Source organism: Camelus ferus, chromosome 17, assembly GCF_009834535.1.
Source record: "Camelus ferus isolate YT-003-E chromosome 17, BCGSAC_Cfer_1.0, whole genome shotgun sequence".
NCBI classification, from domain to species: Eukaryota; Metazoa; Chordata; class Mammalia; order Artiodactyla; family Camelidae; genus Camelus; species Camelus ferus.
In genome coordinates, this window is record NC_045712.1 from 16,463,485 (window position 1) to 16,479,059 (window position 15,575).

The following is a 15,575-nucleotide window of genomic DNA, read 5'->3' on the forward strand; positions in this document are numbered from 1 at the left end:
CCCCTAAATGATTTTGATGTGAACGGACCACACTTGCGACTGTGTTTTCTACCTCACAAGTGAATGCTCACAAAACAATAACAACAGAAAACCTGTTCTAGTGGTTCTGACTCTAAATTTGGGAGTGATGTTTTATTTTAGGGTAGAAAGAAATTAAGACTTAACAAAACATGTTTATTCTGAAAAAAAAAAAAAAAAAAACAGAAAAACCTCAGGGTAGGGGGAGGGTATAGCTCAGTGGTAGAGCATATGCTTTTAGCATGCACAAGGTCCTGGATTCAATCCCCCAGTACCTCCGTTAAAAAATAAATAAACAAATAAATAAATAAGCGTACTTAACTACCCCCGTGCCCCCCAAAATAAATGAATAAATGCCAACTTTATTCTAAAAAAGAAAAATAAAAACCTCAAAGTCCTCTAATAATAAAGATCTTTTTCATTATATAAAACCCTATGTCCAGTGGCCTAAACAGAATAAACAAGTAGTGGTGCTGGTTTAATACACTGCTTCAAAAGTAGGATTAAATATTAATAGCAAACATGACTGATAAGGCCCTTTTGGTTATGAGTAACAGAAGCCCAAAACAAACCAACTGGAAGCAAAGAAAGGAGGTTATTGATTCATTTCACTACTCAAAAGTTCAAGGCTTTGGGTGAGTTCAAGCCTTTAAGCTCCCATGGTTCTACCTCCCTTTACTTGGACTTCCTTGTCTGACTCCTGGTAACTCCTATTCTGAAAAAAGAATCTTCCCCACTGACCATATTGATTCCCCAAAATATATTTTGATTGCCCTTGCTTGAGTCGCAGAACAGGCCTGGACCAGGGTACTGGATTTGACCGACTTGGTGGTGGACGCGGGCTCACTCTTGATTTTCACCACATTAGAAGAACAAAGACTAGGAGCAGGAGAGGCAGGCAAAAAGCTGTAATAACTCATTTAATCCTTGGCAGCAGTCTTTTGAGGTTGGAACTATTATTTATCCCTACTTTAAGGTAATACTAGAGACAATAATAAGTGAAAACTAAAGCACTGAGAGGCTAGGCAATTTGATGGGGAACTGGGGAATAAAACAGAAGCTCAGTCACTGGAGTAACCTAGTGTGAAACCTGAAGAGGCTTGTGAACAGGCTCTAGCCCCTTATGGCCACAATTTGGAAGCTCCTGGAACAGTGTCTTAGACAACCACTCATGAATGACAGAGCCTTTGTGGAAGTCCAGGTTTTCAGAGGAGAACTTCCAGCATACCATTTTTTAGAGTTAAAAAAAAAAAAAAAAAAGAGCTTGGACATACTGGATTGGGCAGTTATTAAAGACTGGTGGAGGAGACTCCAACTAGAAATGCAAAAATAATGACACAAAATTTCAAGGAGATTAAAAAATCAAGGTAACATGATACCACCAAAGGATCACAATAAATGTCCAGTAACCAAAACCATAGACAGAGAGATGTGCAATTTACTGGATATAGAATTCAAAATAGCTGTTTTAATGGGACTTGATGAGCTACAAGAAAACACAGAAACACAATTCAATGAAACCAAGAAAATAATAACATAATGAAAAGTTTAAGAAAGAGACATAAAGCATAAAAAAGAATCAAACAGAAAATCTGGAGCTAAAGAACACAATGAATGAAAATTTTAAATGTAGCAGAGAGCAGACCAGATAAAGCAGAAGAAAGACTCTATGAGAGAAGACAGGAACTTTGACATTATCCAGTGAGAGGGGAACAAAGGAAGAAGAATGAAAGAGAGAAGAAAACCTACATGATCTATGGATTACTAGCAGAAGAACCAAACTGCAAATTATTGGTGTTCCAGAGGAAAAGTGAGGGAAATGGGAAAAGAAAGGGTATTTCAAGAAATAATGGCTGAGAACTTTCCAAATCTGAGCAGAGATTTGGATATCTAAGTTCATTAAATTCATAGGTCACCAAAAAAAAAAAAAAAAAAGATCAACTTAAAGAGATCTTCTCCAGGACAATTTATAATAAAACTATCAGAAATCAAAGACAAAGAGAGAATCCTTAAAGCAGCAAGAGAAAAAAACATGTAACTTACAAGGGAAGCCCCATAAAGCTATCAACAGATTTATCAGGATAAATCTTATAGACCAGGGGAGAGTGAGCTGATATAGTCAAAGTGCTGAAAGAAAAAAAAAAAAAAAAAAATGCCAACCAAGAGTGCTTTACTTGGCAAAGCTGTCCTTCAGAAATGAAGGAGAGATAAATATTTTCCCAACAAAAGCTGAGGCAGTCCATCACCACTAGACCTGCCTTAAAAGAAATGCTGCTAAGAGTTCTTCAAGTTGAAATGAAAAGATAATTAGTTACACGAAAACATATGGAAATATACAACAGACTGATAAAGGTATATAGTCAAATTCAGAATACTGTCAGACTGTAATCTGGTGGAATGTTAACCGGTTAACTCTAGTATAAAGGTTAAAGGAAAAGAGTATTAAAAACAGTCATGGCTACAATAACTTGTTGATGAATACATGATACAAAAAGAGGTAAATTTTGGCATCAAAAACATAAAAGGAAAGGGAGTAAAAGGGTAGAGGTTTTTCATGTGTTTGAAGTTTAGTAGTTATCAGCATGAAATAGACTGTTCTAGCCATGAGATGTTTTATGTAAGCTTCATGGAAACTACAAAGCAAAAACCTACAGTAAATTCACAAAAGATAAAGAGAAGGGAATCAAAGCACACTAAAACAAACAAACAAAAAATCATCAAATCACAGAGGAAGGCAGCAACAGACGTAGAAAGGAACAAAGGAACTACAGACAGCCAGAAAAAATAATACAGCACTAGTAAGTCCTTACCTATCAATAATTACTCGAAGTGTTAATGAGTGCACCAAGGAAAAGACCAGAGTGGCTGAATGGATTTAAAAAAAAGAAACAAGACCTAACTACATGCTGCATACAAGAGACTCATTTCAGCTTTAAGGAAACAGACAGGCTCAAAGTAAAGGGATGGCAGAAGATAGTCGATGGAAGTAGAAATCAAAAGAAAGCAGGGGTAGCTATACTTATGTCAGACAAAATAGACTTTAAGACAAAAATGGTCATTAGAGACAAAGAAGGTCATTATATAATTATAAAGGGGTCAATTTATCAAGAAGATCTAACAGTCATAAATATATACACACCCAACATCAGCACAACTAAATATATTGAGCAAATGCTAACAGATCTCAAGAAAGAAATGCACACAATACAATAACAGTAGGGGACTTCTGTACCCCACTGTCAACAATGGATAGATCATCCACACAGAAAATCAATGGTGAAATATTGGACTTGAACCATACTTCAGACCAAGTTAATTTAACAGGCATATATAGAAAATACTGTATTGTAGAGTGCAGAGGTAAAACATTTCTAGCTTGCAGAAAGTTCTATTGGACTGGACCAAGATATATTTGACAAATCTGCAAAAGTAATTCAATTGAGGAAAGATAGTCTTTTCAACAAACGGTGCTGGAGCAACTGGGCATCCACAAGTAAAAATATTTTATATATAGAAGAAAAAAATATATATGAATGAACTTACGCTTAAACCTTACAATTTATATAAAAATTAACTAAAATGAATCATAGACATAAGTATAAAATATAAAAGTATAAAAGTTTGGAGGAAAAATGAGAAAATTTCAGAATTTAGGGCTAAGCAAAGAGTTCTTAGAAAGGACACCAACAGCAAAATCCTCTCAAAAAAGGAAATTGATTAAATTTGACCTCATCAAAAATTAAAAACTTTTGCTCTGTGAACGCTCATAAGAAGAGGTTAGAAAGATAAGGCATGGAGTAGGAGAAAATATTTCCACAGCATATATCCAACAAAGGACTAGTATCTAAAATATTTAGACTTCTCAAAACTCAAAAGTAAAAACAAATACACCAATTAGAAAATGAGCAAAAGAAATAAAGAGACATTTCCCCCAAGAGAATTTACAGATGGCAAATGGAATTTCTCTGTATATTGACTATATCACTGTCAATATCCTGGTTGTAATATTGGATGATAGTTTTATTTGATGTGACCTTGGGGAGAAACTGGGTAAAGGGTACTTGGGATCTCTCTGTATTATTTCTGTTCTTTTTTTTTTCTTAAACAACAGCTTTATTGAGATATAACTCACGTCACAAATTTTTAAATTCAAAACTGTGCAGGTCACTTTCAATGACTTCTAGTAGATTCACAAAGTTGTACAACCATCACTACTATCAAATTTTAGAAGATTTTCATCACCCCCAAAAGAAGTTCTGTACCTGTTACGTACTTACTCCCTATCCGCCATCACCTTAGCTTCTCTAGCTTCTTGCAAGCCCCAATCTGCTTTCTGTCCTATGGATTTGTCTGCTCTGGACATTTCATATAAATGGAATTACACAATATGTGACCTTTTGTGTCTGGCATCTTTCACAAAGCATAATGTTTTTAAGGTTCATCTGCCTTGTAGCATATATCAGTACTTCATTTATTTTTATGGCTGAATATTATTTCATTGTCTGGATATACCATATTTTGTTCATCTGTTCATCAGCTGATGAATAATTGGGTCATTTCCACTTTTTGGATATTATGAATAATTTAGTCATGAGCATTTTGTACACAGATTTTTGTGTGGACATAGATTTTCAATTCTGTTGGATATATACTAATGAATGGAATTGCTGGGTCATATTGTAACACTATGATTTACTCTTTGAGGGATTCTGTATTATTTATTAAAATTGCATATCAGTCTACAGTTATCTGAAAATAATGTTTAATTTTTTTAAAGTAAGTTGCTAAACATTAAAGAATAACTGATTCAACTTTTAGAAAATAACAAGCACATGTATATGTTACCGGGTACACGTAAGAACTAAACTCCAGAGCCGTCGTTGTCAGACTTGGCCACATATTAGAATCACTTTTAAAAGAGCTTTTAAAAATCCCGAGTCAGAGGCCACAAACCATGTTGTTTAAACATGACCTTTAAGGGGAGAACACAGATATCAACATTTTCAAAGCGTCCTAGGTGATTCTAACTTGCAGCCAAGTTTGACAAATACTATTATAGATAGTACATATAAAATTTGATCAGTGTGGTTATGTATTAATAATACAATTATCTCTAATAATATTACAGATAATTTATATATTCTATTTTTTATATTTTGTTTTTTAAATTTCTTACAACTTTTATATACTACATGTGCAATCTCAGAGATAAAGCTATTTCAGTTTTCGAAACAATTTACTTTTATGATGTAAGTCTAGGAATATTTACTAAAACAACTATAAGAACTTATACAGTAATTAAATTTAATTTTATGATTTCTAGCTTTACTACTTTTGAAATAGGAGAGAACTTACATACCTCTTTTGTGTAACCTTCCCTGTTCGTAACACTCAGAAATTATTATACTTCCTTACGAATTGTCACAGTACTTGTTCATACCTATAAACACCAGTCAGGACTCTTATAGTTGTAAGTTACAGAAATCCAACTCAAACTGGTTTATACAAAAAGAGGGACTTTAAAATCCTCAGTAAAATATTGGCAAGTTGAGTCCAGCAATGTAACAAGAATAGGACACCATTCTCAAGTATGGTTTATCCCAGGAATACAAGGCTGGCTCAGTATTTGAAGAATCAGTTAATATACTCCATCATATTGACAGACTAAAGAAGACTACATGATCATATCAATTGAAACAGAAAAAGCATTTGACAAAATTCAACTTCCATTCATGATAAAAACTCTTAGCAAACTAGGAGAAAAGGGACATTTCTTAATCTGATAAATGCCATCTACAAAAACCAACAACTAAACTCATTCTGTATATGAGTGAATTGTAAGAGACTAAATTCTTTGCCCTGAAGACTGAAGGCATGGTAAGGACATCCACTCATCACTCTTATTCAACATTATTCTGGAAGTTTTAGCCAGTGCAATAAGGCAAGCAAAATGAGCACACATATTAGAAAGCAAGAAATAAAACTGTCCCTATTTGAATATGACATGACTGTCTACATAGAAATCCCAAGGAATCTACAAAACAGTTTCTAGTACTAATAAGCAAATTTGTAAAGGTTCTAGGATACAAGGTCAATCTACAAAAACAACTTGTATGTCTACATATAAGCAGTGAATAATTGAGCACTGAAATTCAAAAAAATTTATTTACCATAATACAACTGAAAAGTGAAATACCTTGGTATAAATCTAACAAAACATGTCCAGGATTAGTATACTGAAAACTACAAAATGCTGATGGAAGACATCAAAGTAGAGCTAAATGAATGAGAACTGTACCATGTTCATGGATTGGAAGACTGATTATAGTTAAGATGTAAATTTTCAATAAACCTATAAATTTAATGCATTTCTAATCAAAATTTAAGCAGGACTTTTTGTAGATACAGACAGGCTGATTTTAAATTTATGGAAAAGAAAGGAAGTAGAATAACCAACTAATTATGAAAAAGAAGAATAAAGTTGGAAACTTCGCATATTGCCTCATTTAAGACATAACTTACAGGTACATTAATCGGGTCAATATGATTTTGGTGGAATTATAAACACATACAGCAGTGAAAGAGCATAAAGAACCCAGAAATAGACCTACGCAAATGTGGCCAATTGATTTTTACAGAATTGCAAAGGCAGTTTAATATAATAGTAAGGATAGTTTTATTCAACAAATGGAATGAAACAATTGGATATCCACATGCAAAAAAGAAATCTTCTGTCTACATCTCACACCTTACTCCAAAATTAACTCAAAATGGGTTATAAATATATATGTAAAACATAAAACAATTAAACATTTAGAAGTCATAGAATAAAATCTTTTTGATCTTAAGTTAGACAAAGAATTCTTCAATAAGACATCAAAACACAATCCATAAAAGGAAAAAATCAATAAATAAGACCATCAAAAGAAAAAAATTTGCTCTGCAAAAGAGACTATTAAGAGAATGAAAAGCAAGCTAAAGATTCTAAGAAAAGATTTATAATCACATATTTAGCAAAAGACTTGCATCTAGAGTATATACAGTGGAGGATATAGCTCAGTGGTAGAGTGCGTGCTTGGCATGCACAAGGTCCTAGGTTCAATTCCCAGTACCTCCATTAAAATAAATAAACCTAATTACCTCCCCCTCCAAAGTTTTTTTTAAAAGAACTTTTTAGAATTTTTAAAGAACTCTTAAAACTCAACAGTAAGGAAACAGGCAAAAATGGGCAAAATACATGAACAGACATCTCACCAAAAGAGATATATAGATGGCAGAAATGTGAAAAGTTGTTCAACATTATGATCCATTACAGAAATACAAATTAAGTCACAATAAGATATTACTACACACCAATTAAAATGGCTTTAAAAAAAAGACTGGCAATACCAAGTGCTGGGTAGGATGTATGGCATATGAAACTCTCATTCATTGCTGGTAAAGATATAAAATGCTACAGCTACTATGGAAAACATTATAAACATTTACTTACCATATGACCTAGCAATTCCACTTTAGGAATTGAAACAGGTTTGCACAAGACCCTATGTGTGAATGTTTGTTGCAGTTGTATTATTAATCACCAAAACTGGAAACAATTCAAATGTCCTTCAGTGGGAGAATGGATAAACAAATTGTGGTATTTTTAAGAAATGGAATAGTACTCAGCCAATACAAAGGTATGGACTATTAATACACACTACAACTTGGATGAATTTCAAAGGCATTATTCTGGGTGTAAGAAAGCAATCTCAAAAAAGTTGCATTTGTATGGTTATGTAACATTCTGGAAAGATTAAGACTATAGGAATAGAGAACAAATCCATAGTTGCCAGGGAGAGGGGTATAGAAAAGGTTTCACTATAAAGGGGCAGCAGGAAGGAGGGAGTGTTTTGGGGTGATGAAATTGTTTTGTATCCTAATTGTGATGGTAGTTACATGAATGTATGCCTGTGTTAAAACTCATAGAACTATACACCAAAAATTAAGTCAATTTACTGCATGTAAATTTTAAAACTAATTTTAAAAAAATGGGACTTTAGTGGTTTGGAGAATACCGACTTCAGGAATGGCTGAATCCAAGGGCTTAAATAATGTGAGCAAGAAATAGCCTGTCTCCCCTTCTTGTCTCTCTTATTCTAGGCTGGATTTATTCTAAGCCTGGCCTTTCCTTTGATGGGACTGTCACTGGACCAACTTGAGTTAGTCTAGACCATGCCACTCTTTGGCCAGAGGAATGGAATATGTTGATTGGGTGGGCCTGGGTCTTGTGGCCAGCCCTAGTGGCATGAGGGTGAGTGTGAGCCAAATTGATCCAATCCACACGGACTGAGGATGCAGGGGATGTTGTTCCCTGAAGAAAAATCAACTTGCTGTTACTAGAATACAGAGAGTATATGCTAGACAGGCAGAAACTGCAGATATCTCTGTCTTCTACCTGGCATTCTTTAATTCTAGATTATACTATATAATGTGATATCTTACCCATAAGCCGTATGTTCTTTGAAACCAAGGACTCTACCTTATTTCTTTTTAGCTTCCAACATTGTACACATTTTCTTCTACATAGTAGGGTTCAGTAGTATTAGCAACATGCCTGAGTGACAGAATGACTGATAACTAAACATTTATGAGTATGTTTACAAAAGTATATATTTGTGTATACATCAAAAGCCTCTAAAGGTATATTATTTCATGTTCCTCAGAACCACATTAATAACCACATTCCTATTTAATCTTGCTTCACTCTACTGAGGTTTTAACATGTACAGCTCAGTTTTCCAACAACGGCAAATCAATCATTACATCATCATCCATCATGTCTGAGTTCTCAGTAATGAAGGTGTCTTTCTTCCCACATTAGCAATTTGGGTGGGCAAAAGAGCCATAAAGATGTATGACAGAAGACTGGGGAATTGGATTGTACAAGGTTAAACAAGATTCCATTTTCTGGGTCCCTCCTCACTGTAGGGGATTTTGTGGGTCGACAGAATGAAGGGGCCAATTGTTGGGATGCTTTTTCTTCAAGCTCTCAGAAGAAAATCGTATCAAAATAAATTTTTTTGCTCTGTTATTGGAATAGCAGAGAGCTGGGAAAAGCAATGAAAAGCAATGACTTGTTTATTTTGAAGTTATTAAAGGAAATAATTTATCCACCTAAAATCATAATGTGTAACAGCTGTGGGGTCCAGATTAATCCTCGTGAAGTGTCACAATTTAGGTGCTCTCATTTACCCTGCCAGGGTCCTACATGATTTGGCCCTCGTGTCTGTCTCCCTCATTACTTTCCACTCCTTCAGGCCTCAGAATGTTCCATCTACATCAGCCTTTTGCCTATTTCTGACTTAACAGTTAATTCCCTCTTCAGGGTCTTTGCAGTTGTTCATCCCTGTAGCTCAGGGTTTCTTAATCTGGGCTCCACTGACATTTGGGGCTTGACAGCACTTTGTTGTGGGGAGCGGGGTGCTGTGCCCTGTAGGATGCTGACTAGCATCCCAGGCCTCTGCCCAGTAGATGCCGCTCGTCCTCCTCCTACCCCCTAGATGTGCCCACCAAAAATGTCTCCAGACTCTGCCAAATACCCCTACCCAGGGGGAAAATCACCCCTAGCTGAGATCACTGCTCTTGCTGGGGTTATTTCCTTCAATTTTTGGTGTGACTGTTCCATTTTTATCATTCTGAGCTCAGCTTCAGAGTGGGTCCCCTTACCACCTCGTCCATCTGGTCACTTTCTATCACTGGACAGTGTTCCCTTTACAATCAATGAGCACATGATGTATGTGTACAGTTGTGCTGGTTTATTTACTCCATTATTGGATGAGCCCTATGCAGATAGGAATCTCATACAACTGCACTGATCACCCCTGGGCCCCCAGAACGTGGACTAGAACATGCACATAATTAGGGTCCAGTACATACAGTTAAATATGTTGGGTTAATGGACAAAAGAGGATGGCTTTGCCAGCAGGTCTTTTCCCACCTCAGTCATTGGCATTTCTACTACCAAGGGCCTCTACTTCTTAGTCTCCCTCTTAACATTTCTCAGTGTCTCTGTCTTGGGCTTAATAGGAGCAGCAAACATAGGAATTACTACTCAGACTGGCCCTGCCTTTCCTGACTCCATGCCTCTCCTCGTATCATTTCTTAAGCCTGAATGTCTTCTGTCTCATTTTTAGCCAATGTTATCCTTGCCAAGGTTTGAAGATCTAACTTAAATTTGGCCTCCCTCTTCGAGGAAGCTGTGAATGTCCGTAGCACAGGCACGGCTTCTCACCCTTAATGTCCACTCACTGCTGCGTTAGGGCACTCTCTCTCTTCCTCCCCCTCCCTCTCATTCATTCATCAAGCACCTTAGAATTTGCTTAGATCAGAGAGATACTGAGATACCATTTCTGACCTCAGAATTCTTACAGCCCTCCCAAGGAGACATGGGGTAAGCAACCACTTATAACACAATGGTTAGTATTTGCATTGTGAACAGAGTGTACAAGGAAAATCCCAGAGGACCTGGGAAGGCTTTCTGAAACATCTTTCACTTTGTGCTCATATTATAGGTGCTCACATATATAGATTTCTCTCCCTGTCTAGATTTTTCAGGTCCTTTGGGACAGAGACTTCATATTTTCATCTCTGTAGGTGCCCTCCCCAGCACTCAGCATGATGTTCTTAACACAGCAAATACCCAATAACTGCTTATTGAATCAGTGAATAGTTTGCTTTGAAAATACTGATATGGAGAGTATCTTTTCTCCCCCTCTGAATAGAAAATGCACTTCCAGTCACTTTACTTAGCATAAGGACACCTCTACTGGGAAACAAATAAAAAGTCTTTTAATTTATTTGATCCCTCAAAAGACATAATGGGAACTTGAAATGGAGAGGAAGTCAGGTGCTTGAATGAGAAGCACATGGAAAGAAACAGACAAATATTAAAAGTCATTCAGACGGGAGAGGGCTGTTGAACTGGAAAACTATTAATGGTGTTCATCAGTTTCCACTATGAACTGTTAACACTCAGAATAATGTTGAAAGCACCTGGAAGGTACATTTGCAAAGTCAGAAAGCCACAGCAAACATTCTTTTTTTTTTTTTTCGGCCTGTCAACTTTGGAAAACAGAATAAATATAAAGTTTTTTGTAAATGGGAGAAAAAAGTGGTTTTGGTTTAGTTTACAGTCATGTGATTTACAGACTCCTATATTGTTCCATATGGCTAAAAATAGAGGATCTGAACTTGTAGTTCATAAGTGATGTTAACAGGAAAGTTTCTTTCTCGAATTCAGGATAGATGCATTCCTTTTGGCATGCGTTCTGAGCGCTGAAAGTAAGGGCATGAAGAACACGTCCAGATTCAGATGTGGAGGCAAGCCAGGCAGATGGCAAAAAAAAAGAGGGTTTTTAATTTCAACATAGTCATAGACACACATGGTGCTGGCTGTGATTTATGACGACATAAAGACAATTAATCCAGAGTGCTGGGGGAAGCAGAGTGAGAGGGAAACTGATCAGAGGTAATGAGGACTAGAAGTGAAGAGACAGGTCATGGATAACTTGAAATTCCGCTTTGCCAAGCAGAAAGTCTGACACCAAGCAGTGGAATACAGATGCTGGCCTCAGAATACTTATTTAAATGCCTTGACCTGTCAGTTTTAAACAAAGGATCGACTAGATAGCAAAACAAATTTACCCAGAAATGATCTAGCACCAATGGGAAAAAAGCTTAGAGCATCTCAACACCAAACTAGGCTCCTGTGCTGTAGATACCAGCCAGTAACGGGGTCCTGTTTCTGTTTTCCAAACACCTGGCATGGGTTGGGTAAAGGTAGGCATTATTATCCCTGTTTCATAGATGAGGAAAAAGGCTCAGAGAGCTGAAGCGACTCCCTGAAAACCACACCAACTAGTAAATTGCAAAAGCAGAATTCAAAGGCAGTTATTTCTGACTTCATAGGACATACTGTCTTTCTACACTCTGGCTCCTCAAACTGATCCCAGCATCATCACTGTGACCTGTGGGATCCACAGGAGTAAAGAACCCAGGCCACCATCCAGATCTGCAAAATCAGACTCTGCATTTTAACACAATACTCAGATGATTCATATGCTCATTAAAACTGGAGCACAGTTACGCAGAAGTTCTCAACAAAGTATCAGCAAACAGAATTCAACAACACATAGAAAAGATCATACACTATGATCAAATTGGATTCATCCCAGGGACACAAAGGTGGTTCAATATAAGCAAATGCATCAGTGTGATACACCACATCAACAAAAGAATGGACAAAAATCACATGATCATCTCAACGGATGCAGAAAGAGCATTTAATAAAATTCAACACCCCTTTATGAATAAAAACTCTTACCAAAGTGAGTATAGAGGGGGAACATATGTCAACATAAGAAAAGTTATTTACAACAAACCCAAGCAAACATAATACTCAACAGTGAAAAGCTGAAAGCCTTCCTGCTAAAATCTGGAACGAGCAAGGATGCCCACTTCTATTCAACAGAATACTGGAAGTCCTAGCTGTAGCAATCAGACAAGAAAAAGAAGTAAAAGAGATCTAAATTGAAGAGAAGAAGTAAAATAGTCACTATATGTGGATGACATGATACCATTTATAGAAAACCCTCAACAGTGCACATAAAAACTACCAGAGCTGATAAACGCATTCAGCAAGGTAGCAGGATACAAGATTAACATATAGAAATCTGTTGCATTTCTTTACCCTAATAATGAAATATCAGAAAAGGAAAGAAAAAAATCACTTTAAAAATTGCATCAAAAAATAAAATACTTAGGAATAAATCTGACCAAGGAGGTGAAAGACTTATATGCAGAGAACTATAAAACACTGATTAAGGAAATTAAAGATGATTTAAAGAAATGTAAAGATATCCATGCTCTTGGATCAGAAGAATTGATATAGTTAATATGGCCATACTATCCAAAGCAATCTATAGATTTATGTGATCCCTATCAAATTACCCAAGACATTTTTCACAGAACCAGAACAAATAATCCTGAAATTTATATGAAATCACAAAAGACCCAGAATTTCCAAAGCATTACTGAAGAAAAAGCACAAAGCTGGAGGAATAACCCTCCCAGACTTCAGACAATACTACTCAGTAATCAAAGCAGCATGATACTGGCACAAAAAAAGACATACTGATCAATGGAACAGAAGACAGAGCCCAGAAATAAACCCACATACCTATGGTCAATTAATCTTTGATAAAGGAGGCAAGAATATACAATAGAGAAAAGACAGTCTCTTTGACAAGAAGTGTTGGAAAAGCTGGACAGCTACATATAAATCAATGAAGTTAGATCAGTTCCTCACACCACACACAAAAATAAACTCAAAATGGCTTAAAGACTTAAACATAAGACAAGACACCATAAACCTCCTAGAATAAAACATTGGCAAAACATTCTCTAATACAAATCATTAGCAATGTTCTCCTAGGACAATCTACCGAAGCAATAGAATTAAAGTAAAAATAAACAAATGGGACCTAATTAAACTTATAAGCTTTTGCACAGCAAAGGACACAATAAATAAAATGAAAAGACAACCTACAGAATGGGAGAAAATATTTGCAAATGATGCAACTGGCAAGGGCTTAATCTCCAGAATATACAAACAGCTCATACAACTCAATAACAAAAAAATAAACAACTCACTAAAAAAATGGGCAGAAGACCAGTTCTCCAATGAAAACATACAAATGGCAAATAGGCACATGAAAAAATGCTCAATATCACTAATTATCAGAGAAATGTAAATCAAAACTACAATGAAGTGTCATCTCACACTAGTGAGAATGACCATCATTAAAAAGTCCACAAATGATAAATGCTGGAGAGGGTGTGGAGAAAAGGAAACCCTCCTACACTTCTGGTGGGAATGTAGTTTGGTGCAGCCATTATGGAAAACAGTATGGAGATACCTTAAAAAAAATGAAAATAGGCTTACCCTATGATCCAGCAATCCCACTCCTGGGCGTATATCTGGAGGAAACTCTAATTTGAAAAGATGAGTTTGTGCCCCTATGTTCATAACAGCACTATTTACAATAGCCAAGACATGGGAGCAAACTAAATGTCCATCAACAGATGATTGGATTAAGAAATTGTAGTATATCTATAGATAGAGATAGATACAGATATAGATAAATACTACTCAGCCATAAGAATGAATGAAATAATACCATTTGCAGCAACATAGATGGACCTGGAGATTGTCATACTAAGTGAAGTAAGCCAGAAAGAGAAAGAAAAAAAATACCATATGAAATCCACTTATATGTGGAATCCCCCCCAAAAAAAGACACAAATGAACTTATTTAGAAAACAGAGACAGACTCACAGATGTAGAAAACAAACTTATGGATACCAGGTTGGGAAGAGGGTGGGGAGGGATATATTGGGAGTTTGAGATTTGCAGATACTAAGTACTACATATAAAATAGATAAACAACAAGGTCCTACTGTATAGCACAGGGAACTATATTTAATACCTTGTAATAGCCTATAATGAAAAAGAATATGAAAAGAAATACACATATATATGTATACATGAATCACTATGCTGTACACCAGAAATTAACACAACATTGTAAATCAAATATATTTTGATTGAAAAAAAAATTGGAGCACTGTTTCAGATCTCAATCTTAGCTATATATCGGAATCACCATTAAATCCTGGGAGATACATTAAATTAAATGCTTGCTATACATTAAATCACCATTAAACCAGGGGAGAGTTAAAACCAAAGATGCCAGAACCCACCCCCAGAACAATTATATCAGATTCTCTGTGGGTAGGGTCTGGATCTTGGTAGTATTTTCAGCTCCCCAGGTGACCAATAATTCAGACAGCCGTGCAGTCTCTGAAGCTCCTTCACGAGGTTGTTTAGGGCAGAGTGATAAGGAGGTGGGGAAGGCCTGTTTTTAGGTCTTTGTGCAGTATTTGCCTTTTTTCAAGCCAGTTAGTCTCATCTAATGGTTCTCCATCCTTGGTCTATCAGAACCACCGAGAAGTTTTAAAAATCCTAATGTGCAGACCATACCCCTTACCCATTAAATCAGAAGCTCAGGAGGAGGGACCCTGGCATCTGTAATTTTTAAAGCACCAAGGCTTTTCCCATGTGGAGACAGGGTGGAGAACCCCTGCCTCAGTTAGAGTCTGAGACCTGTATCTCATCAATTCTTCAGCAATAAATGCCAGTTTGCAGGAAACACGGCAACTAGGAGAACAAGTCAAATAACACCATGGGGAAGCAACCAACCAAGTCAAGGAGGCAACCCAGTTTCTCTAACAAAAACATCAATGGCATTAAAAAGGCAGAAGACTTCTGATATTCTACTTGCTCTATTTTGGGGTACAGATGTTCACATTCTTTATAATAAAAAGGGATTTAAAAAAATATTTGAGGATGAAGTCCAGGAATCTGCATTTTTGACACTGTCCTCAGGGGGTCCTGTTGAATATTTACATTTTAAGGATTTCTGCTCCATAGCAGGGAATTCATTAAGCCCCAGGGA